General features: G+C 36.5%; 1 long non-coding RNA gene across 2 annotated transcripts in view; it reads right to left on the reverse strand.

The window, feature by feature from the left end:
- The window catches only part of LOC307002340, a 72,900-nt gene extending 52,099 nt beyond the window's left edge, over positions 1–20,801 (reverse strand). For both annotated transcript variants that reach the window (XR_013798471.1, XR_013798472.1), the window contains exons 1-2: positions 20,183–20,801; positions 14,486–14,608 (exon numbers count right to left, since the gene is read on the reverse strand). This is a non-coding gene — a long non-coding RNA (uncharacterized lncRNA). The remainder of the gene's footprint in view (positions 1–14,485; positions 14,609–20,182) is intronic.
- Between the last annotated feature and the right edge of the window lie 6,702 nt (positions 20,802–27,503).

Below are 27,503 nucleotides of genomic sequence, written 5' to 3' on the forward strand. Positions count from 1 at the left end.
TGCATGGCTGTGTTGTCTGTCATTTTGAACATGACTGAATGACGGCTATTTACATGCCCTAAGGGACAGTATTGTGTGGCTGGGGCCAGATCACATGCGCAGGGTCCGCTGAATTGAACGCCTGTTCTAACGGGGGATTTTTGCCAATGTAGAATCCTTTCAAAAACAACATCCATAAACTCGTACTTGCCTCTAAATAAAGTCAAACTGTTATGTCAGAAGATTTAGTATAGTCCGTGGGATTTTTTTTTTTTTTTAGGAATTGTGTCTCAGCATTTTATAGAAATAATATGCATTATAAAATTATATATTCACATTAAATTACCTGTAAGGTGCATAAAAGAGTTTCCCCCAAACAACCAAGTTGTTTAGCTGTGCAATTACTATAGGTAAAAAAATAATAATATAGGCTTTTATGGTTGCTGCTTGGGACAATTGATACTCTAAACTAAACCATCTCTTTTATGCATGTAACATATCACATTAATAACTGTTAGTGTGCAGGCAGTGTATTGACAATACACAGGCCAATACAACCTCAAATGTCACCTATAAGACCATAAGCCACTTTAGGGATTTCAGTGATGCGATAACTCACATATCATAATCAAACAGAGTCTGGATGCGATCACAAAAGAGCCAAAGGCCTCAAGAAATCCTTCTGTCCTCTCAATAACAAAAGGATTGCTTTTTCTCCCACTAGCTGGCCACGTTCTGTTTCACGACAGAAACAGCGCCTCAAAAACATCTTTAATAGCCTTATCAGTCTGGTTGAGAAACACAGGCCCCCGATTCTCGCTCCGTACATCAGAAATGTTGCCCTTCAAATGCTTAGAGAGTCTGGAGTTATTTAGCTCTGGTCCCCAATTCCAGGCCCGTGCCAAACCCAGAGTAGCATTGGAGGATTGTGTTTAAGAGCTGGCACAGGATAGCTCAGATACTTGTGTGCAAAGACACTGCCAGAGGGAGGGTGCCAAGAGGGCCCATCTCATCTCCAAGCTGTAAGCAACTGGAAAGTTTCAACAATTGTGGCATTACATTTTGTCTTGGACTGGGATATTTTAATGTTCACCATATTTTATGTCCTGCATTGGAATCACCTGAACAAAGTTCAGAAAACACATCCATCATTCCTGCGAGTGACTTTGTTTAATGTCACCATAAAATCAAAAAAAAAAAAAAAAAAGTATTATAAATGATTTATCCGTGCACATAATTTATTTTAAATTGGTGTGCCCCCATAATCTTTAATTAAAATAACTGTATATTTTTCTATATGTATCGCAACTTTCGTTTCCATTTAGACTCTAATTTGTAGATTTGCTGTCTCTTTAACATTTTAGCAAAAAAAAAAGAAAAGAATCGACTTCAGAGACGTACAAAAGTAGTTCAAAATTAACACGCAAAGACGACTCAGTCGAACTCAAAGCTCCATCACTGATTTCTACGGGAATATATCATTGCTTGATCTATGCAAGTTCTATTACCTCCAATGTATATCAGATGGGGAAGGGAAAAAAAACAGTATTTACGTCCCATCCAGCTTTTTGCCAACAGGAGTCTACGAATCGGCGGCAAGTGGTGACGAAGCGGGGCTGTGAACCTCTCATTTGCAAGAGCACAGAAGTGTGTGGCTTAGGAAAATGGCTGTAATAGCAAACATGTGTGCCATATGTAACATGTTAGTGAAGTTGGGGGGTCTTTACAGAGTGGAAATCTTGATAGCTGCTGATAAGAGCTCTTTCTTAATTTAGTTGACTATACAGGAGGAAACTACTATATACAAGCACCAGACAGATGAAACAGGGTGAAGGGGTTGTGTGATGTCGCTTTTTATACAATGGTTCAATTAAAAAGAGGTTAATATTGAGAAACTTACATTTTAAGACAGTTGCCAGATTATTATATATTTTTTGCTCCACTAACGAAAATATTAAGATAAATAGTTCCAAACTTGTCAGGGTTACACAATCAGGGAAGGTTTACCATTGTACAATAAAAGAAAGATTTGTATAAAGAAAATGAAGAAAATGATGGTAATGACTCCTGGAGAGTCTGTTTATTGAGAAGTGGTGGAGATTGCATGCCCTGACTAAGGTAGCATTGAAGTTTTTAGATTTCCTGGTAAACATGGCCTAAATGCTTTGAGGGTAACAAAATTAATTTTCAGTGAGTACGACACTGTTTTCCTAAAATAATACTCACTTTATTATGTTTCCAAATACTTAAAATGCATGTATAATTGAGGAAAATGTAGACTTCATTTGATGAGATTTTTTTTTTTGAAATTGTGCCACTGAAGCAATGGTTGGAGGCTATATCCAAACGCAGGAATGTTTCGTAAAAAATTATACAGTAGCTCTTTCCATATCTTTCTCTGATTCCGAAATTTTTATTTTATTTTTTTCTCTTTATTATGTTGATTTTAAACGTGCATTTGAATGGTACAGGGATGGACGTATTTTTGGAGGCCAACCTGGAAGTTAGCATCACACTGGCTCTCGCAACAAAATGAACCCCCAAAAATAAGCTCTGTGGTCAAAAAAAGTTTTATACTTACATATTTACATTTTATAACTTACATTTTTGTCCATTAGGATATTTTTCACAAATGAGCACAACTTTTATGAATTTTGAAGCCCAAATACAATCGCCAGAAACAAAAAGCTAAACGTATAGGCTATAAACAAACTAGGCTACATCATAGTTTCTCAACTTCAACGTCACCATCACTAAGATTCCGACAACTCTTTCAGTCTTTATTAAAACAAAGTGAGAGTTAGAATAGTTTGCAAGAGCGTGATTATAAACACAACAAGGCTGTGAAAGTAGATAAGTTTATCTGTTCAGCTTGATAATGTTTAATATCCCTGACAACGTCTTTAGTCCCATTTAGCAACTTGTTAGCAACTGCCTTTTTCAAGATACGAAATTATGAAATAGAAATTATCTTGACCTTGTGTTAACCACAGACAGGCTTTTAACCAAAATCCCATTCAAAAAAAACTTTGACTTTGGGATGATGGTACTGGAAGTGCTAAAATACTAACCCGTTATGTTACTGTGATTAAATCACAGATTTATATTATTATTTAATCGATTCCCAGCCATAATGGATGGGTCAACAGTCATTTCGAGGAAGTTCACAGCCCTGTAAATAAGTAAATAAGAACCTCAAAGTTAAATTCATCCTTTGAGTTTTATTGTAACTACAGACTTGTTGTTTATTGTCAGTTTCTCAGCAGTAGCAGCTCTAAACTAACATGGTTCATTGTGTGTTCATCAACAACTTGAAGCCTCCATTCTTCAAAAAAAAAAGAAAAAAAGGAGGATGCCACAAGGACACCAGCACGTTGGTTCAAACGGATTTGTGCTATTGCTAAGAGACCACTGGTCGAAGCCAAAACCTCTTCCTTCCTTCCGACCAGCCTTAGCAGAGAACAGCTTAAGCTGCAATGAATTAGGAAAATGAGAACCGGAAAATTGCACTTTTAATTTTCTGACCTTGTTCCATTTCCTGCGCTAATGTCCAAGCGCTCTGGGAGCCACATCCCTCCTTTGTTTTTATGACTTTTATAGACAACACTCCACCATGTAAACCCTATTTTCAATACAGAGCCTTACAATAAACATTTTGTTTCAGTTTGGATCGATGTGTCTGGGTTTCCTCTGATCACGGGGTTTCCAGCAGAGAAAGGAGAAGAAGTGGCTCAAATAAAAACTCAAGGGACATCATGGAGATTTTGGCAGATTTTTGAGCACCATAACAATATGATTTTAATGTGGAAGAATATCTCCATGGGCCATTATAGCCTGTAGTGAAACCCCGTCGAGTTGTACAAAAAGTGAAAGGAAGTATGCCAAAGTTCTCAGAAATCACAAAAACAGATATTTGATTTTTTTAAAAGAGCGGTTTATTAGTGTTGACCGTAGAAATCTGTCACTTTTTACATCTATTTTATTGAATCCTATTTCTTATAATTTTTTCAAGTCTATTTTGTTCAGAGGATATTGGAGTGACTGGCAGGTGCGTTTCGAATCAATGTATGAGACCAATATCGCTCAAAGTCAGCTTTAATCGGCCAAGTCTCAATGGTTCCCCGGTGCTGTTATATAGTGAGAATATACAGTGCTTGAATCACCATTAGTCAACAGCTGGCTTACTGCATTTAAACCAACGGAACGGAGGTCCCATGAGAAAATGAAACTGTTTCAACAACACCAGTCACATGCAGTACTAAGTGATGACATTCAATGGCTGTGGGGTATGTGGAGGCCTTATTAATCACAATACTTTTTATCATAACTTTATTTTTGTATTCAAACATACTTTTTTTGTGTGCTCTTCTTGTTTGTTTGCACTACAGAATCCTCGGTGGAAAAACGAATCAGTTCCCCGCGCAGAACAATAACTTATTTGATTTCAATGAGAGCGTTGATGTTAAGCCGTACTGTAGCATACTATTTAGTGTAGTGTGTGAGAAAGAAAAGGGGAATACTGCATAACTGTCTTGCGTTAGTGTTTGGATGTAAGCCACTCTGTTTTTGCTCCATGCAGAGATTCATCGCGCCCTCAAGGAGCCTTATTTAGAGTACAGATGCATCTCATCTTCTGGGTCTTAGAAGCCATGCCACGTGGGAGGACACAAATTTGTTTTAAGTAGGACTTTAAATACTCACATAAAGAAAACTATCTCAGTGCCTTGGTCTTACAACACAAACTTTGCAGATTTCACATGTCTCTTTCACCAAAGTTCTCAAAAAAAAAAAGAGAGCTGCCCCATTTTAAGTCGCTCACCACGGCCTGAATAAGGTTGCGCGCACAGACAATGGCGCATGTGAGCAATTTGGCAGTTCTGTATTGTTTGTGTCACCAGAGTAAAGTAATTTATCCAAGATAACCTAAGGAGACCTCATTTGGTAGAGCTGAATTGACCATTCAGTCTTATCTCAGACCTTTCTGAGATGTCCGTATAGTCTCTCTGTTTTATCCGAGTTTAAGTATCGCAACTCATTGTCCTTGTCTGATCTAATTAGATGGCACTTTATTTGTGAGTTAAATGACCATCTCTTCCTCTTTTCAAATATGAAATGACATTGTGACAAGATAGTGATTCAAATCTGCCTCTCATTGTGTCCCGCTTGTAGGGACGCTGCCGAATAAATTAAGCAGATAAATGAATATTCATAATAAGTTGCGGTTAATCTTTCTCTGCCTTGAGAGGTAAAATGATTGCAAATGACATGCCGTAGATACCGATGCAAGTTGTTAAAGTTAATATAGATTAATTTACTGTTGTTAGAGGAACAAACTGTAAGATGACCCTAGCGTGTGCCTTATTTCTACGTGGAAACACCACACTCATATCCTAACGAAAAGGTTTCTAGAAAGCCCAAAGAAAAAAAATGTTTTAACTTGAACTCAAAAACAAAGACAAATCTTATTTACATGGTTCTCTCAAAATATTCTAAGAAATGTTTAAGGAAAATTTGAGTTTTACACCCACCCAAATAAATCAGGCCTTTTTATAACCCTTTTTGTCAGCCTTGTTCTTGTGCAAACCTAAATTTATATGCCTACTATATAGTGTGTGTATAATGCTACAATTAATACATTTAATTTTAAAATCCCATCATTTTATTTGTAATATTTTATTTTAGTTCAGTGAAAAATCGTGTGTATTTAGTCAATTGTTAGTTTTAATAGAGCAGGGGGGGAAAAATCGATCAAAAAGCCTTAAACCATCTAACATTTCAACCTTTAGATATAAAGGTCTATTTATAAAGGTCTATTATTTAGATATAAACCTTTAGGTTGATAGAATGAGATCTAACCTTTGACCCTTCCTGCTTCTCTGGGTTATAAAGTGACTGAGCGCGACATAGCCACGGCAGCTCATTCTTAAAGGGCTCGTAGGAAGGACACACTGCATCTGTAGTGAACAGCCCTCTGGTAGAGCGTTTCTGCACAAGAAGGCTTGAGGACGCATCTGAAGTGCTTTGATAAAGTGCTTTGAGAGAAAATGAACTCCCTCATGGATTTAATGACATCAAAGAGTAAGTCTCTGGCATCGTAATAAATTCAGACCAAACTCATTGAGAAAGAGAGGGAAATTGAGCCTTGATTATCACAGCTTTTGTGTGACATTGAAAAGACTAAGAAGGCCAAGGGAGGAAGGGGATAAAAAAAACCACTTGTCCTCTCTCAAACTAGCCCACAGAAGAGAAAGAGAAGAGCCGTTTTGAGGATAATGTGCTGCCTGGTCGTTAGAGTGCTACACTGTTCTGAAACAGAAACTTTTCTGCCCATTGGACACAGCTTTTATAAGCATATATGAGGGACAAAAGAAAGCCTAGAGTAGCAAGGAGCCCTCACAGTGGCCATTATTTATTAAGAAAAAAACAAAAATCAAATCCCTTGATGCATTATTATTTATATGTGATTCACAGTGTGCAACTTCAGACTGGTCTTTTTAAAGTCAATCCAAGCTGTGATGTTTAGCTACTATTTTATTTTGACATTTTATGTACGTTATTTTATGTGGATTTCTTTTACAGAATTATTAACTACCAGTCACTACCTTACTCTCTTTTCCCAGTATAAATCTTATTTTCAGACACTGTGTTAGATTCTTCAATGTTTCATAGCAACAGAAATAATTGAGTTTGCGAGCACAATGGGTCTGGCATCAGTACCCTGTCACAACCGTTCTTACCTCATAAGAGGACGTAATTCCACCTCAGTTCATGCCAAATTAAATAAATGCTTTCATAGTGGTATCCAAACACTTATCCAAACAGCTCACCGACTCTGCCTTCCACACACTGACTCATAGGTAACATATATAACATGGAAATATTGGATATAAAAGTCAGGGGGGTGAATTATGGGTGTAAAAAAAGCTTTAATGTAAAATTCAGGCCAGTCAGTCATTACCTCAAGCTTTTACAGCTATACCTTTCAGCTTGGATTTTGGGTGTCAAGATTTAGTTTACTGGTACACAGGCTTTCCCCGTCAGGATAGATGAGTTTGAATTGATTCCTCTAGAATTTTCCATATAATTGTTCCGTTAGATTTGACATTGAGAGTTTTTTTTACGTTTTACTTCAGCTTGTATAATCGAATTCTAGTTATTGTTAAAAAAAAAGAAGAAAAAGTTAGATGCAGTCCTGGCTGTGCTAATCTGTGGTTTGCGTGGAATGTCTTTATTTCAGAATTGTGACTTGTTAAATGAATATCCATGAGTGAGCGAATTAGGCTACCACTTGACAAGAGACAGAGAATGAGTGGCACAATGGAAAAAGTCCGGAAGATAGTGGGTGTGCGCTCATTTAAGCCCTCTATAAAAATCAGGGTGGAGAATCCGGAGGTTTAGATGAGTTAGTGCTGGTCTTGATTTGGTCAGAATAAATACATTTTATATTTGGGGTCAATACGTTTATTTATTTTAAATTAATATGTTTATTCACCTAGGACACATTAAATTGATCAAAAGTGACAGTAAAGACATTTATAATGTTACCAAAGATTTATATTTTTAAATAAATAGATATTTATTTATTTATTTACTTTTTGGAAGAATCCTGGGGGGAAAAAACATACTAAACAAATAATGAGCACAATTGTATTAACATTGATAATAATGTTTTTAAAATCATATAATTTAATGAACCACAGACAAGAAAACCTGAAACATGTTAAAGAGCCATCTTTGTTGAGCAAATACCGGTAGTTTTAACAATCAACTTCAGTGATGAAAGAATAATGTGAGCCCTTATCATGGACTAGAAACTTATTATTAATACTGATCAGATATGCTGAGAAATTCTAAGGTAATTTGACATATAAGCTAATGAATTAGTTAATAAACTAGTGTTGGAGAATCAAAATGGTTCTCAAAATCCCTACTGCTAGTATTTCTTTGAATTCTGATTATTTTATGGTATATCCATTCACTGACCATCTCTCAGATCAATCCAAAATGTCCTATTTTCAGAGGTCCAGATTTCTTTTGAACAGCAGGTCATTAATATTATGCAATTATGTTTATGGTGGGGTGCCACACCTGAACTGACTGAAACACCTGATACCAATTACCCCCTTTTCAAGAGTTCATTATCCAAACATTCCACATGCCTTTTCCATTAAAGCCTTCAATTGTTTAAACCAGGGTTGTATACCTGAGATCTACCTTCCTGCAGAGTTTAGGTCCAACTCTAATCAAACACACCTGAAGCAACTTAAGTCTTGAAAATCATAGGCAGGTCTGCCGAAACCAAACCTATTCCTGACTATATACTAATATACTAATATACTTGGCAATACAATTTTTTGTGTGTGTGTGAAATAATAGTTAAAGGGGCAATATGGAGAATTCAGAAATCCTTTTTAGAATAGAATATAGAATAGAATATACTTGTATTGTCCCCTGGGGGAAATTTGTTGTGGACTCAAAAGTGCTAAGTGCCATCGCTGCCGTTACAGACAATACATACACATAGAAATAGAATAAATACACAACTACACATACACAAATATAATAGCTAAAAATTATAAAATACAGCATACAGCGTTATTACACATACCTCAGGCCTATCTCATACAAATCATCACACAACTTCTAATTTAGATTTTAATTTAAAATTTTGGTGGAAACTGGTACGAAGGAGTATTTATACCGATTCAATCTAGTTTTAGGTATTCTGTACCTTCTACCAGAAGGCAGGAGCTCATATTCTGTTCGGAGAATGTGGGACGGGTCCGACAAAATTCTCTGCACCTGCCTAAGTGCAGACTGCTCATAGATGGACTGAAGGGAGAGCTTTTCAGTCCTCCCCATCACATTCATAGCGGTCATACCAGGTGCTGCAACTTTGATTTTGACTGTGTAGAGAGGTTACCGAACCAAGCTGTCATCCCATACCTGATGACACTTTCTATCACTGCCTGATAAAATAAAAACATAATGTTCTGACTGACACCAAACACCCTTAGTCTGCGTAAAAAATACAGTCTCTGCTGTAAACGGGAACATACATAATCCACATGGTCCCTCCAGCTTAACTGGTTATCCAGGTGGATGCCCAGATACCTGTATGAAGTGACCTGTTTTATATCCTCTCTGTGAATGGTCAAGGGGGTATGATCCCCCACAGACCGAGGGTCAAACAACATCTCCTCTGTTTTTTTTGTGTTAATTGTAAGATAGTTTTTGTCACACCACAAAACAAATTTGTTAACTTCCGTAAAGTACAGCGATGGATCTGAGTATGTATGAAGTAGACTAAGAATGGCAGTGTCATCAGAAAATTTAAAAAACAAGTTGCCCGGGAAACTATTGGTGCAGTCGTTAGTATAAATGGTGAACAGGACGGGTGAACTTACACAACCCTGAGGCGCGCCTGTACTGATGCATTTTGATTTAGAAAGAGAGTTGTTAATCCTAACAGTTTGAGTTCTCTATTAAGAGAACTCAAACTATTAAGAGTTCTCTATTGAGTTCTCTATTAGCGACACTATTAAGTGAACTGCAGCCATCTACGTATTGCTCTCGCTCGTGCACACGTAACCTAAATGAGAGTCCGAAAATATGATCACATAACTCCCATTCTGCATTCACTGCACTGGCTTCCTGTTTCATTCCGGATCGACAACAAAATCCTTCTGCTCACACAAAAATGTATCACCGGACATGCACCACCATATCTACAAGAACTCATCACTTTGAAATCCTCACCCCGCACCCTCAGATCATCAGGCCACCTGCTTCTTCAGGTCCCCACCACCAGGCTTCGTACCATGGGGGACCGAGCTTTCTGTTCAGCTGCACCGCGGCTTTGGAACCACCTCCCAAGTGAGCTGAGAGCAGTACAGAGCCTGGACACTTTTAAAGCAGAACTGAAGACTTTTTTATTCAGAAAGGCTTTTATGTGCTAATTGTTTTTATTAGTTTTTAGTTACTGTCGTTTTACTGTGTAGCACTTTGAGATTCTTTGGAATGAAAAGTGCGTTATAAATAAAATATATTATTATTATTATTATTATTATACAAGAAACTGAACGTGATTCAAGGCCCTGATACACTCAAACTTTTTTTTTTTTTTTTTTGCTTAGAATTAAAAAAAGTTGGAAATACATTTGCAGTGTCATACTGTTAACAAACATCCAGACTCCGTCCACACTGCTGAGAACGAAGGTTAGATATGTAAATGTATGCTGCGTGCTTTTCTCTCAATAACAAATTAAACACACAACAAAAATGGCAAACTATGGCAACAACAAAAAAAATATGTTTGCACAAGTTATTCACCAACATCATGTCAACAGATGAGGTAATTAAAATTCTTACACTGTTATTATGATAGTATGAGTAAGTATATTTGAGACATCTAGGCCTGGTTTCACAAACAGGGCTTAGATTGAACCAGGAATGATCCTGAACATTGTATAAGCATTTGTTTCCAGTACAGAAAGATTTTATTTATTTTTTTCCAGCAAAACCTCCCGGAGTCATTCACATACGAATCAGTCTACAGACTTTCATAAACAACCTAAGATGTCTGGGAAGTTTAGTTACAAGCTATTCACACCAGTGGCGGATACAGAAAGTGAATGATGGGTGGGCCTCTAAAAGTCTGAATAATTTGCACTTGCATTTATCAACTTAATTTGGAATGAGAAACCTGTATGAGAACACAAAAGAAGATATTGTGTAGAATCTTGGTAACCAGACATGTTGACGGTAGCCGTTGACTTCTATGGTATATTTTTCCTAATATGGAAGTCAATTGCTACCATCAACTGTACCTTCTTATCTTCTTTTGTGTTCTCAGAAACTGGTTTAAGTTGCTAGAATTTCTTGGTTTGGGCATTGGTGCAATCAAGGTTGTTTTCTCCTTTTTTTAGGTTTTTTAAGTAATCAAAAAAATCTTTTTTTTTCTTTTTCTTTTTTTTTTTTATGAAAAATCTATGGTTCTTCATTAGTTTACCACAGTTCTTTTCAAGTGTTAGTGGTTGCATCTCAAAAATTGGAAAAGGCCAACTTGCCATTCCAATTTTGCAAATGGAGCTTGAGGTAAGTAGTTTTACATTTTAGCACCATGTCGTGTTGATCAATACGCCATTTTGTGTTGCATTTTTTTGCCTAGTCAGTAGACGTAGGTTGTAAACACACTGTGATCGTGATCAAGGACGTCTTTGAACCTCTCACGACGTAGGACCACCGTTTAGGACCGTAGGACCAAGTTGTTTGAGGCGTGCTCGTCCTGTCACGCGTATTATTAATAATATTAGGATAGAGTTCCAATGCATGATAAAAACATATCACATTTAAAATGATTTTTGAACTATTGTCAAAAGTTAAGAAAATTGTATGTATTTCCCACGATATAGGCCCACCGCTTCACACATTGGCAATAAAAAAGCGATTAATACATGAAAAATCTTACATATAGCCCCTTTAATCTTATTTATATTATTATCCTACATGTTTAGAGATTGTAATGACATTGTAGGTGATTCATTCAAACATTGACTAATTTTTTCTTTCAAAAAGGCTTACAAATAAAAAAAAATATTGAAAGTTTATTCAAAGACAAGCTGGTTTCAAAAACAGCAATAATTAATGCTTAATGCTAAAACAATAAATATAGATAGAAATAACACATTTATCGTTTTTAATTCTTCTTTTTTTGTTTACTCATGATAAATAAAACCAAACTGTTAAGTGTTTTAACATTTACCAACTAAGTGTCTTAAGATTTTCTGAAGTGTCAACAGTAACTCAAATGTGCAAAGGTTTAAATATATTTAATATATATATTCTATATTTTTTTAATTAAAGATAATATTTTTTACTATTCACTGGTTTAGAATTTAACTTATGTTATATTTATAATCAAGTATGTGGAGAGAAAAAAAATATATATATATATATATAAATATATGTTTTTAACTAAATATTAGCGGTTGGGTAGAGACCCTTCAGCAGAACGTTCTTTCTGTAGTTTGGCGGAAGAGCACAAAACTTTCAACATCACTGTCACAAGCCTCACACACAACAGTCTCACTCAACTCAATGGCTCCACCCAGCAGTAAACGCTCTCCGTTTTTTTTGTTTTTTTCATAGTGAAAGCAGAGCAGGAAATGATATAATTGTTGCATTTTTCCCATGCCCATTTGCCCTGTGCTTGACCCTCTCCTTCGGCTGCTGGGAATGGTCACTTAGTGATTAGTGCTGTGAGCGTCTGAGTTTTCATCCGCAGAGATCTGTGTAGGGGGTGTTCGGAGACTTTCACAGTGCGTCCGTGTGGCTGTGAGAGAGGACTTGTGGGAAAAACGGGTTTATGTGGCGCTGCAGCTATAAATAGAGCATCAGGAAATCTGTTTAACAATCACTCATGGGATGTTTAATGAGTCTATAGTTAGCAATTCCAGCAGAGAACAAAAAGACATTTTTAATCAATCAGCCACATTGCATTACGAATGTGCAGTGCGCTAAGCCTTTCGCAGTGGATGTGATTATTGCTGTTTTATCACGTTCAACATCAGCCTGTTCTTCAGTCGATTAATACTGTGTATAATAAGGTTGCTCATGGGAAAGGCAACCTCTAAACAGTGAAGTGAATTGTGTCCTAAATCTAACCAAGTGACATCATGTCGTTTTACTGCTGAGGTCATATGAAACGCCCTGTGCCGTGTTTCCCAAAAGAAGACAGTGGAAGATTTTAGGTGTTTCGGACATTCTGGAAGTCATTATTTAAGTTTTAAATTAGATCCACTAGTCTCAAATCTTGACCGTAACAAAGGGAAATGTCCGTCTGATCTCAGGCATCACCGAGAGTCTGCTGTCACCGGTTAATAATGTTAAACTGGCCCTCTGTAGTTCCCATAAACATTTATTGACTCCTATTAAGAAATCACAGAAATTACTCTGTCTGGACGCTTCTAATGAACCCTAAATTTGCACTTTTCTTTTGTCTCTGAATGGACCATAGCTACTTTCCCACATTAAAACCTGAGATTGACTTTCCTGGTAAAGCAACTAATTTCCATCTTCTTGTCATTAAGTGGATGCAACTTCAGAATCTTGACGGAAGTAATAAGTCATCCAGATCATGTTCTCCTGCGGTTTTATGAATACTGTGAATTTGGACATGCTACTCTTTTCACATTTTAAAAGCATGAGACGCATGCGTCAATGAAATTGAAATGTGTTCTGTGAACGCCCCCTCACACCGGGAATCTAATGTTTAACTGATTTACCAGTATTCCTCACAGAATGTTCTCTAAACTGACATTTCATGGAATCTCATGATTCAGATGTTGGATTATTGCCCGGCGTTCTTGTTGATGTCTTATCTTACTTTTATTCAATGATGTCATAATATCAGTTGAGCAGGATTGTCTATTAAGTGAAGGTTTGACTTTATGAGTCATGCTTTACTTAAAATGCTACTTTTAAACAAAATCATTTGAACTCATACATGTTTGTCAGCCTCTCCTCACCTTTTGGAATAAAGTGGAGGGGAACCCTCAAGAGCTCTGCCTCTGACACATTTCGCTTACTGAATGAAACAAATCCAATCAAACATCACAATGACGATACATCATTCTGGATCCAACTATCAGTCAGACCTCAATTTATCTGGCATCCAAATTGCTTTTGTGACATTTATAAAGGAAACCATTGAGCTCTGTGATTCCAATCCAGCTTTTCCCTTTCAAAGGTGGATAAAGTCATGAATTATGGGCAGTAACTACTGCAGAACTTGACATACTGAGACCCACAGTATCACATCCAGTCGCACACACACACACATCTTCCTCAAAAAAACAAATAAACTAGCACTGGCTTCTTTTTTCCCCTGATACACAGAATTGGGTGGAATAATTGGCTGCCATTTTCTTTTATTGAGAGAGAGCAGTATAGACTGTTTGTGTATTTTAGTGCATTGCCTGACTTGAGAAGTTAGCCTACATAGTTCCATTCCATTTTTTGCAGGTTTGTTATTTTACTATTTGACTGGTTTAGAGATGTCTGAAATCCCCTAAAATTAACATTTATGTCATGTTTTTTATCAAATAAAGATAGAAAAAGAGACATGTTTGATAGGTAGTGGCAGAATTCACGCTATATTAACTAATTATATTAATTAAAATGATAAAAAATTGTATATTAAGTTAAAATTTAAAATATAAAAAAAAATGATATATAAAATTAGTTTTAAAGCAACACTAAAGAAGATTTTCTACCTTAAAATAATGTTTCCAAAATCGTTTCATCAAGTCATAACAGGGGAAATGCACTTCTGCCTTCGTTTTGCAATCCTATATCTGATATAACCACACTATGTAGCCTAAGTTTGAAAACTACAAATTTGGCTTGCTTTACGTCAAGTGTTACAATAGTCATTATTTAGTTTTTCTTCATTTCTGATGTCGCAATACATCATACTTTCATGAAACCATGCAACATACTCTACCTTGTCTGTGGACATCGCTCAATCCAAAGCCGGCGCTGGATAAACAGCGAGCCTGCGTGCGACAGTAGGCTGCGGTAGGCTAAATTATTTATGACAGCGGTAATGGACAATTCCGCTTCCAACCTGTAGGGCGACCAAAGAGAAAAAGTTATTTAGTGTTGCTTTTAAAATATGCAAGAAGATAAAAAGAACATTAAAAAAAGAATAAAAAAATAACAATAATAATGTGACATGACAGTTTAGGGGCCGTTTTGGGCGTTCATTTACACAACAACGCCGTTTTGGGTCCTGAAAACGCAAACTTTTAAAAACGGATTTCAAAGTGCAGGTTTTTTAAAACGACACAATTATCATCTCCATGAAAACTTCAAAAAAGCGATTTGTGAAAACGGTGATGTCATGCGTATTACGCGTTGTTTCTTTACAAAGTGACATCGCCAACTACTGTCCTGGCATGCACAATACAGCCTTTTATTAGCTTTCACAGAGCCGTGTGAACAGGAAGCGCTTTGACAGCGTTGTCGTCCGCATGCAAAAATCGCAAAGGAAAAACCTTTCCGTTTTTAGTACATCGTTGTCGTGTAAACATATCCTTAGCCATATCTGCAGGTGCAAGACTGACCGAGTCATGCAATAATTGTCCTCATTTGTGTTGTGTACATTATGATTACATCTAATCATTTCTCATCAGTAACACAGTTGTATACCAATTTTACCTTCTTTTTTTTTAACAGTGCAGGATGTCTGGTGACTGTTTATATGACGGATCCCAGCAGCCTTTGTGTTTGAGATTGGGACTATTGTAGTAGCTCAGGAGGTTTAGTTAGTTTGGGTTGGCAACAATCCCTCATTTTAGGGTTTCAAACTACTGTTTAGTTTTTGCATAAACAATTGCATTGTTCAATGTCAACCTTATTTTTACCTCCTTTCTTTTTTGATAGTAGGATCGTGTCAACAGTTGAACTCGGAGTGGTCCTAAAAATCGCACTCGCATGAATTCCAGCCAGGCTCTCATTGATATAGTAACAAAGCACGATGAGTGTTGTTGGCCGTAAGGTTAAATCGTACAAACAATGTGGATTCTGGAATTTTCATTTGAGTTCTGACGCGTTACAGTTATTTATGTATAACTGTGCGCTTGATATGTCAGGGTAATAAGGCGGATCTGCAGTTTAGTATCATAATAAAATGTCTGATTTATTATACTTTTTTCTTTTGTTCCCTGTAATTATGTGTGTGTTTTATTTATTGAAGATGAGAATTAATTTAAAAATACTGAATGGATATTACAACTGCATTTTCATTTCTTTGTGTGATTGTGCAGACCATCAGAGTGATTTATGAATTTATGATATTGGAGTAAAGCTGTTGGCTTGTGGCTTGGGAACTGTAAGAACTGGATTAGACGGTTTTCGGCCTGTGAAAGTAGAAAAAGAAAATACCAACATGCCAACAATCCAAGGTCCATAGTGGTGTTGTGTGTGTGTTATCAGTGGAGTGCCAGTGAGGTGGGGGATACCGTGGCATTATACAGTGGTACTGAGGCATCCGCCTATGATGAATAATGCCAGGCTTAAGATGTGCCCAAGCCAAGATTTGAAAAGCTTTGAAAGCTTCACCACTAAAAGAGGAGGAGGAAAATATCTGCCTGATTGTTTTCTATATACACAATTCTGCTTTTTGTTATATGGAAAATGTCACCAATAGTTTCAAATGTTACATAGAGGGTTTGAATTATACTAATTTATAGCATTCTTATGTGTACTGCTCGGTCTTGTGAACATCTGAGACCTTTTTAAAACAGAAGAAAAAGAGAGAACAAAAAAATACTAATTTGCACTTGTTCTCTTTAAAAAAAAAAATGCAGGGTTTAAGTAAAGGCCAGTATTTACTATACAGTGTGATTTTGTCAAGTGCATGGTTTCCTACAGAAATTGCTGTCACTCTTTACCTCTAACATCTGCTTCCATTAAAAGCCACTCAGAATGGTAATTTAGTGACCTGAAGCCATCTCTACTGAAGCACACCTGTGCTTTTCTAAGAGTATAATGGGATCAGAACTATTAGTCGGCAATTAGAGATTGTTTAAACCTGAAGTATTACCAGATCACATTACGGGCACTGGCCAACATTTAGACAAGTTCACAAGTGCAAGTCACCCAGACAGAAATAGAAGCCTCTTTAATGCTTATATATTCCTGGCCTAAATGTTGAAAATTGTTGCACAATTGCCCTTGTACTGTAAAAAAATTGTTTATGGAGCTTGGAGCAAAAAATACCTGGCACAAAAATGAATACCTGTTTATTAATACCTGGCACAAAAAAAGTTGTCACAGCATTAAAATATAAAATAAAATCACGTTAAGAGTATTTTTTATGGCTTTTTAATTGGTCAATTTTTGGTACATATGACCACTTATATAATGTCACCTGCATTTATATAAATATTTGAGTTATGACTCTCTTCATTTGGAGTTACTGACAACATACACCATTTCACATTAGTAGATGACATAACTAATGCTTGAAGCAGCCGGGAGTTGCTTGACTAAACATTTATATTAAGGAGACATTGTGCACCATGTGAATTTGATAACTTTTGATTGACCCTTGTGGATTATTAAATCTTAAGCGCACACAGTGACCATGATCTGTGTAGAACTGAAAAACATGTCTAAGTGCTTACTTAATGTTTCACTTGTAGACCAATTTGGCCTGTCCAATACCCTGCAGCTGTTAACATACCGTGAAATGCTCAGACTGGGCCAAAAGACAGGAAGTGGCTTGTATTTAGCCATCGACTTGATAACCACCTTCTTTTTCTTTCTTTTTTTATGAGAAAAAAAAAAAACAGTTCTGAAAAAACATTCAATTACACATGGTCAAACTGAAATCAATGATGTGCATTTAAATAACATTCATAACATGTTATTGTACGCTCAGTCTGTCACTATAGGCAATACATCAACATTCTGAAAAGGTTTTTTTTTAAACCAGCATATTCTAGCCACTGAAATCTAGTGTTAATGTCAACATGCCGCCCTCTAGTGTTCAAAAGACACCTTACTGTGAATAGAAACCTTTCCAGCTGAAATCGGCTAAAGAAAATTGGCTATCAGAAATAAATCTAAAACTACATACCCATTTTCATTTTAATTAAAATGTCAAAACTAATTACAATAATAAGTTCAATTGATATGACCACATATAATTAGATAGAAGTTTAATATAGGCTTAAACATGAACACATAAAATCCAAGTAATGTTTGACTAAACCATAACAATAATACTTCAAAAAATGATATTAAATAAATATTAAGTTGTTCAATTAATGGAAACTATAAGAACTAGCCTACAAGGAAACTATAAGAACAAAAAAAAAACATGTTTATATTTTCTGTGGAAACCAAAAGGAGATGTTTCAGCTGGTCCAAACTGAAAAGGTTATAGCCTATGCAAGAAACTGTTTTCAGAATTGAAGAAGAAGCTTTCTACTTGCTGCTCACTTGAGCTACTCATAATAAACTTGAACATAACATTATTAACTGTTATTTCATTTCGTTCGAAACTTTTGTAAAAGAGGCAATGAAAAATGTTGTACTTAAAAAGATGTGGTGTGCCTCGTAAATTATTATGTGCAGTTTGGGACGGACTATTCCTGTGAAACAGCAGAAGACAGCAGTGCAACAAAAGTGGTCCAGCAGTAGTGCAGCCAAAATTTGCCACCAGATGGCAGCAAAAGCTTGTCTAAAGGCTATACCTTATAATTCATGTCACATGGTAGCTTCTGTTTTTTTATTCTTTTAGACATTTTTGGAACGGCCACACACACGCACACACACACACACACACACACACACACACACACGTTAAATCAATGTTCAAAATGCTTAGAATTAAACAACAAAAACTTGATAGTTTAGTGCACATTCAAAAATGAAAATTCATGTAACGTTAGGCCTAATCATGTCGTTCCAAACATTCTTTAGTTTAACCCGTGAAATTCAAAAGGAGATGCTAGGCAAAATGTTAGGTAGGCTATAGCCACAGCCCAAGATACCATTTAGGCTACTTGCATTTAAAGCGAGTATGGGGAGGCTGCAGACCTGGAGCCGGTAGATATACGACCCAAACAGTTTTACGCCCCTGGCAGTTTTACGCCCCTGTTGTTCCTGATGCGTCCAGTAGGGGGAGACTGTACAGCGACACGAATTGAGGTATGTTTTAATCTTTTTTTAAATTAATTTATTTATTTATTTTGTATTGCAAATGAAAGGATACAGACATTAACAGTGAGAAGAGAGGGAAAAAAAACAAGGGGGGTATTACGGACATCAAAAGAGATTGAATTAGGCTACACAAATCAATACAATATTACATTTTGTCAATAAAAAATGAAAGGTTCTTTACAACAGACTCAAGGATATTATTTGTTTTAGAAACCTTTGAGTTTAAAGGTTTTGACATTGGATGGTTCTGTCTTTATGCATATGAAACTTGCCCAGAATTTACCAAAAAGTTCAGGACGATCTGGCTTAAATTTATCTTACCACGTATGTAGGACACTGTTTTGTAGCTGTATGACGACCAATAGAGAATAGTACAGCAGATATTAAATCGAGGATCCATATGATTACTAGGTACTGTAAGTCTAATGGTCTAAATATGGTTAATATCTAAATGTAACTTTATATAAATTCACAACAACATATTTCACTTAGTCTCCATATAAAAACATACGGTGAATAGGCCTATAACTGCAGTAGGTCATATCATTACTTGTCATAACACGTAGTTTATCCAACTATGTGTATTTTTAATTTTTCAATTCACAAAAATAAAAGTCTTCTGTAGGCTGAGTGAAGAGTGAAAACCGACTGAATATCTGCATCTATTTTTCTATTTTAATCCGTGCAGATCTACACTGTAGCGTTTATATTTAAATGAACAAAAAACACAAAATTGTCAAGTCTATGGACGGGTTATTAATGTGTTAGCGTCGATTTAATGATAGTTATTTCGCAGTATATCCCCCTACTGGACGCATCAGGAACAACAGGGGCGTAAAACTGCCAGGGGCGTAAAACTGTTTGGGTCGTATATCTACCGGCTCCAGGTCTGCAGCCTCCCCATATAGTTTAAAGCTACAATATGTCTTTTTTTTTCGCCGCTAGGGGTCGCTGACCTCTTACAATAACAAAAGCGTAGGTTTATGACGCAGTGGCAAACTGAATGATGGGACTTGCTGTCAAGCTGATGGATCTCTAATAATGTTAATGGATGAGTGAAAACATTCATGTTTTTTAACATTAAGTTACCGTGGTATGAAGCAGGTCGCGATTGCTAATAAGAGACAGATATTACACGCGAGTCCCGTGGAAAAAAAAATATTTAATTCTACTGAACTAACGTTACCCGCAAGTGCTGAATTACTAACTCACACAGGTCAGTTTATTTGACGAATTAAACTTGAGGTAAGGCAGCGCTGTTTCACTTGGTCTAACGTTACACTATCATACTAAACAGCTTTTGAGTGTGTTGAAAGTTATAATGTTATTCTATGTGTTAGTTCGTTTCCTATATGAAACTAGCAGCTTACTAGTAAGCTAGATCAACATTAGAATAACATACAGATCATATTCTAACATTTCATCACGTTGAGCTATACATTGATTTGTTTTATGTACATTTGCTCACCTGTCTAATAAAGATGTTCAAGAGCGGTGTCGCTGTCAAGTCGTGACTCGTGAAGCTCTGTCAAGTCCAAGTTTGTCACGGACGTGGAGCTCTCGGCATCTCGAAAACGCCACGCCGATATTGAGCCTCATTTTAGTTCTCCTTTTTTGGTCCCAAAGTCTGCTTACCATGGTCCATAATGTTTGAACGAAATAAAAACAGCGTGCCGCTAAACGTTTTTCCACTACGCAGTTGTCCACGTCACCATGGTTACGCTATGGCAGTACGAGCGGAAACCGAGGATAGTGCGGATATTGCGTCATTGACAGGCGACATTTTTTCCCTGGACGGAAAAAAGTTTTATTGGACTTTGTTAAAAGTTAATATTGGAAAAAATATTTGGATACTTTTCGGATATTGTAAGTACACAACTGCAGGAAATATATCACACTGTGCAAGTGATTTTTGGATATTTTATTACAAAATTATCCTACATATTGTAGACTACTTTTAATCTTTTAAGTTAATGTCAACTGTGGCTCCTTCTGAGATGTTTAAATAGAAGAGGATTTTTTTGGGGAGGAACTACTCAGCAGGGGGAGCCCATCGTCTTCTGAGTGTCTGCACATATTTAAACAAACACAGCAAAAAAGACAGATAAATACAAAAATGTTAATTTAACCATGCAGATATACTAATCCAGAAACAGAATATGACAACAGTGACTAATTGATCTCTCGTTCAATTAAATGTAATGATGAATTATCATAAGATGGCAATGTTACTCCCTTTACAAGAAGATTGGCAATGTTACTCCCTTTACAAGAAGATATCTTCTCCATTGGAGTACAGCACTTCAGAATGAAGATCTTAATGAGTTTTTTTAAAGCTAAGTAAAGCTATGCTAGAGCCATCTCTATAACTAAAACCCTTGCTTCACCTTTTAGAAGTGAAACCACAAAACTGATGTCAGATTTGTGTGATGAGGTAGTTTCCACCACCATCTTAATGAGATTTTCTTGGCAGCGCTTATAGCTCCATCTAATGCAAGATAATTCTGAACGTAAGACCCCCTATTGATGCCTGATGATGTAATACGTGATGCAACCGTCTGTAAGACTTTGACCAGATTATATAAAAGATGAGGCCGGGGGATATTGGTGGAAAGTCATGCCGTTAGGAAAGAACGAGCTTGTACAGCTTTTATGTAAAGTATAAAAGTGGATCTGAGAAAGTATAGCTCCTCTTTGTTTGGTAACAGCAGTCTACAAATACTCATTGTTGGCATTCTGCTTTCATTGTGATTAAGAAACTTTTTGATATCTGAATTTATAAAGAGGCCACTTTGTGACCAATACAATAAAAGACATAATCAAATCATCAAATGTTGTTTAAGATCATTCTATTGTTAAATTGTGGTTTATTGAGCTGCCTGTTGCTATAAATACTGATGTCCTCTGTGATTGAACTGTGTGTTTGGGGGGATGAAAAGCTCTGACGCCATGTGCCATTTTAAACCTTTCTTTTATGTGCCTTTTTACTTCATGTAACCACACATAAAGGCTGGCACCACAGGATCAAAGATATGAATCCTGTTTTTCAGAGATTAAAGTGTTTTACAGTTTACAGTTGCATATCTATCTATTTGTCTATCTATCTAGACACACACACACACACACATACACACACAGATTTGTTAAAATATTAGAAATGTAGTTTAAACCTGGAAATGAACAGAAACTTTTGCCATTAAAATAGCAGAACAAAGTAATGATGACATATACCAGATTCTACATTAGGCACTTAGGTCACTTATCGAATAATCAAATTTGTGACACTGAACATGTGAATTTCTTTGTACAGGTGGTCAGATCGTCTTTTTTCCATTGAAGCTCAAGATGCTGCAGAACATCAGGTTTGACACAAACTTGTGGAGTTCATGCAGATTCAGTGCTGCTGCCATTAAAGCAAAAGGGAAACAAAGACATTTAAAAATATTTTTTCAATCAAAATATATATAGGCCTATGCCTCATTCATTCTTCATTCATAAACTCGTTTATAATGAACAAAAATTGTAGTAGCCTAAATTAGAAAAATGCTAATTATAGCTTGTGGTAAAAAATAAAAAAATAAAATAAAAACTCTTCTTCCTCTATAATTTCAACTGAATTTAGGCACTTATGAGACCCTTTTGTGTTTGACCACAGCAAAACAGAACCTGCCAACCACCAAATCCTATCTATAACTAAATATTCTAACCGCTTCTGTGCACAGTAGATCCTTTTAAACCATTTAAGTGGCTCTACCTTAAAAAATAGAGGCATTATTATAATCCATTGACTGGGACAATGTGGTGTCGATAAAGTGTCAATGTGTCCCAGGGCATGTGTTGGTGTTATTGGGCTATTTATATATGGCAGAATGTGCGCTAAGATGATAGGAGACATGTGTTTGTCCAGCCACGTTCCCTCTAAGCCTCGAACCAAAGAGGAAGGTGAGGATGGGATAAGAGCAGCCGTCCCTCTGAGGCAGGGTTTGCTTTTTTAGCTGTGGTTGATCCAGCTATATTGGCTAGCTGGCACCTGAGTGCAACTTGGGGTTTTTTTTTGTCATGACATGTCCTTTGACTTTTAAACAGTGTGTTTGGTTTTGGTCCAGCTTTTGTTTGAAAGCGGACCGAGACAAACCTTTTCAGCTTTCCCGGTCCACTTGTTTGGTGCGCACCAAGATTTGGAATGGCAGCGTTCACATAATGAACCGCTCTAACAGAGCTATCGCACCAGGGTCCGTTTTAATCGTCACTCCGTTTAGTGTGAACACACCAAAGGATAGTTACCCAAAAAAAAATATTTTCTCATCTTCCACGTCATTCAAAACCTGCACTCTTAAGAAAAGGTTATATTAGGCACTTCATATATATATATATAACCTTTTATGGGGTTCCTATCATTTTATGGATTTAGTTTCAATTAAGTAATCAGGTTTTCATTTATTTTAAATTTGGACTAAATTTTTTAATTAAACAACTCATAAACATACTTTATCCCTAGAAAAAAAACTAAAATAACCATTAAACATGAAAGTATTATGCAATCTTTTTAAGACATTTCTCCTTAGATCCTTTTTGGCATGAAGGGCTCTTTAAAATTTTGTCAAGATCCCTATATAGAAACCTTATAGTGTGTGACCTTTCTTTTTTTAGCAGAACACAAATAAAACATTTTTAAGAATGTTTTCATCCTTACAATGGAAGTCGATGGGGCCCAAAACCACACTGGACCCGATTTATTTCATTGTATAGATAAAAAAGGGACATTTTTCAGGGTGCCACAATCATAGCCTACGGGTTTGGAAAGGTGAACTCTCCTACTTTGAAGTTGCATGACATATTTTCATCTTTTAAATGCAAAATATTTATGGTGTTAGATGTTTGTGTGCGTGGACATTCCAGTTGTAGGGTTAGTATGTGCATGGGAGTGTAGGATAATTAGCGTGACTGCTGGCGTACGTGTGAGAGAGCAGGATGGAGGGTGTGTGTGTGTGAGAGAGAGCGAGAGAGAGAGAGAGAGAGGCACACTATCTCATGTGTAAACAGCAAAGCTTCATTTTCTGCGTCAGTCCAACATGCAGTCATGTGTCTGCGTTCGAGAATAAACCACCAGCTTTGTGTTGTGTTTGTGTTTTTCACAAGTGTTTGCATTCCTCGCTTCTTCAGTTAGTGAAACAGCTGCCCTCTCACACATAGCTGTAAGCTCCTGGATGAAATGTGGTTAACTACACAATGCTTTAGTCCTGCCGGGCTGAGGGGGGGATGGGACTGGGGTTTCTGGTCACGTGATATGAACCATATTTAATACAATCTGAACTACATGAAGCAGGACTTACAGCAGTGGGTGAGCCAGAGGCACTGTACAATCTCACAATCTGTGTCAGTGACCCACTAAAGACCAATACTATGTGCTTGTTAATACCAGTCGTGTGACCAAACCTTGAATTCCATGAGAAACACAAGTACAGTGCAGTCAGTAAGTGATTACTGCAAAATAAACTCTTGACAGGGTGATTAGGACCCCAATGTGAATTGCAAGAGTCTTGTATCACCCTACAGTAAATGGGTTTATTTTGAGATAATGACCAGCTAACTGCACATTATCACAATTATTATATGGCTACTTACCAAATAAATAAATAAATGGGCATGAAATATAGTTATGATGAAATTATAGTCTTACTGTATATTTCGCTTAAAGCTTTATTAAAAGGTTCTAAAGCTTGGAGTCATATGACTTTAAACATAAAAAATTTATTCAGTAAGGATACATTCACTTGATCAAAAGTGGCAGTAAAGACTTTTACATTAAATATTTCTACAGATTGTCTGTATATGAAAGTATCGCTGTAGCTTAATGTTAATCATGCAGATTTCCTTTATTTCAGCATGAGGTCTGAGATAACAAAAATAGCTGTGATCAACAGCTTCAACACTGTTTCCAGAAATATGAAGGGTGGGTGGAAAATGGCATCCTTCTCTGTGTCCCCCTTGCTTTTTGTAATCACTCTGATGTGACATGTAGGTCACCGTGGCTCACAAAGCTTAATAGAGTTGTGAAGTGTATAATCAACAGCCATTAACAGTGTGACATGTGAGACTCACATCTGGATGAGCATGATGGTGGATCATTAATCTTTTCACATCACATGCTGCTTATCAGCATACGTTCAGGCTTCCATCTTAACCTTTATGACATTATTTCTCAAGCTACTTAGAACTATGCTATGGATACACCACCTTGACGTGTACGAAATAAGCATACACTATAGCCTGAAGCAGAATTTACGCTGATATAATCTGGTCCATTCCGCAGTGTTGACCGCATTTAAAATGGGTCTTTGGTACACAATAGGGTCTTTGATTTAAAAAATATTATTTGATTCAATGTTCTAATTGTTTTTTTGTTTCTGTGGTATTTTTCATATATATATATATATATATATATATATATATTAAAGTCTTTTGTAAAACAGATCAGACTACAGAACAGACTTTTCTGCTCGGTTATAGCCTTGATACATAGTCACACATAGAAAGTTCCTAAGATGAAGAAGAGTCCAAAGTTCCAGAAACAAAGTAATTTAATGATGAAATCCACAGAGACTAATAAATCATGGGCAACAGTGTGTCCAACACAAACAACAACCGACAAAGAACAGAGAAACCAAAGGAACTTAAGTAGTGGTACAAACAAGGTTAATTAATGATACACAGCTGAACAAAAGAACTAATCATATCAGTAACCATGGTAACTAAAGAGTGGCGGGAGAATCAAACAAAGGAACACATGTGACTGATGAAAACAAACTAAAAAATCTATGATAATGAAACGGACAGTATATCTACATGACATAAGCGCGACCTCGCACCAAAACAGAAGAGATGAGGGAGGGATGGTGGGGGCTTTGGAGGTGGGTGAGGAGAAGGCGAAGGGCTGGTGAAAGGATCAGAAAGTAAAAGGATACAAAAAGTAATGACATCATATCAAAAAAGAACAACACACCTGAAGAAAAACTTGCAGAATTTCTGGACATTTATAAGGAGACAGCCAGCGACCAAAATGTGATAAAAGTAATAACCGATAAATAAAATCTGTATGACATGATTCCCAATTATTTCCATTATTTATAGTATTTGCAAGAGCTTTTTTTGTCAACAGTAAAATCCAGATAACTGAGTAATCCATGCATGAGGAATGGGCCCCAAGTCACAAGCCAAAAGGCAGCTAAATTGTGCCCGTGTTACTTTAAAAAGCCATGATTTGAGCAAAAAACAAATGCGCCTTCACACTCTGAAACATTTGTAATTAAATACTCATAAATTCATGCCAAAAAAAGAGAGGAACGTTTTATTATCAAACTGCAGCAAAATACAAACAAAATGACATGCTGAGCTTCAGAGATGTGGTGGCATTTCTATTTTTACTTCATCTTATTTAAGGAGTTGATATTCATATCCTTGGGAGCATGCAGAATGTGTCTTACTCATCCATGCGTGATGTTGTCAGGGGCTTGATGAATTATTCATTACAGGCCTTTATTTTTTTGCGTGCCTCTTTAGGTTTAGATCAAACACATGGTGCATCATTCAGGTGGCCGACAGTATCTGGTGCAAAAGAACAGTCAGTATTGATGTGGGGGGTCACTGTAGTCACGGTTAAAACTAAAATGTTCCTTATTGAAGTCAAGACTGTTTAAAGCAGCAGACATAAAACATTCATGCAGCAGACGTCCTCAAAAGAATTCACACTCAAACCTGTGAATATGTTTCACATTGCCTGATCTTGACACTTCAAATGTTCATCATATACACATTTTGTTGTTTTTGATCTAGTAAAATGAAGCCATGTTTTTGTCTAAAGTTCAAATGGAAACACTTCAGCGCTGAGGATATTGAATATGTATGATCTGTCCACAATCCAGAATGCTGGAAATAAGCTTAACAGAACAATAAAATGGAAGGTGCACAATTTAACTGTTTATTTAGGTTTTGGTGTTTCTTTCATCACGGATCAGAGATGCTGACCGCAGCTTTCTGTTGAAATGGGGAGGGTCGGCGTGACCTAACACATTGCATCTAAATTCTGCTGCTATGAGAGTCTATTATCCATGCTGTGCTTCCTGCAGCCCACGCGCTCTTTTCATAGAGAGATTATGCAATTTCCACCCAGCAGAAATCATGTTTCTTAACATACAAGGAACATTACAGAAACACTATAGAAAGATCTTCATGCATGCGTTAAGAAGATCACACGATTTGGGTTCGCTAACATTTGTCGGAAAGAGAATTACGCTTTTCCTGACCCCCCTGCTCACTGTTGATGTACACTCTAAAAACTAATTCAGAGGACCTTTAGTCATTACTTAAATATACATATTGTTGTGAAATAAAAAATCAAGTTCTGAGATACAGTTAGACTTTTTACTTGTAATTGTTATTTTATTGAGCTTGGATGACACACAAATTATGCCTATTGATTCAATATACTATCATGACTTGTCAGAGTTTAACATTTTCAGTCAATCAAAAATCATTTAATTTTAAGTTCTGCTAATGTAAAATACAATTTGATGACGTGTTAACGGCCCACAGTTTCCGCGCATGTTCAATGCCAGACGACGAGTGGGACCACACAGTTGAAACTCAATCTGGTGAATGGTTAGTAATTTTATGTTTAATTACACATTTGCATTCGCTCAGGATTCTGTTGGTGATAGCCTACTGTATAGTAACCGAATACCGAAATCTCGAAGTCCTTATTCTGAAATTTGAGTTGAGTGTTGATAGTA

This window comes from Phoxinus phoxinus, assembly GCF_949152265.1.
Source record: "Phoxinus phoxinus genome assembly, chromosome: 7".
In the NCBI taxonomy this organism is placed as follows: domain Eukaryota; kingdom Metazoa; phylum Chordata; class Actinopteri; order Cypriniformes; family Leuciscidae; genus Phoxinus; species Phoxinus phoxinus.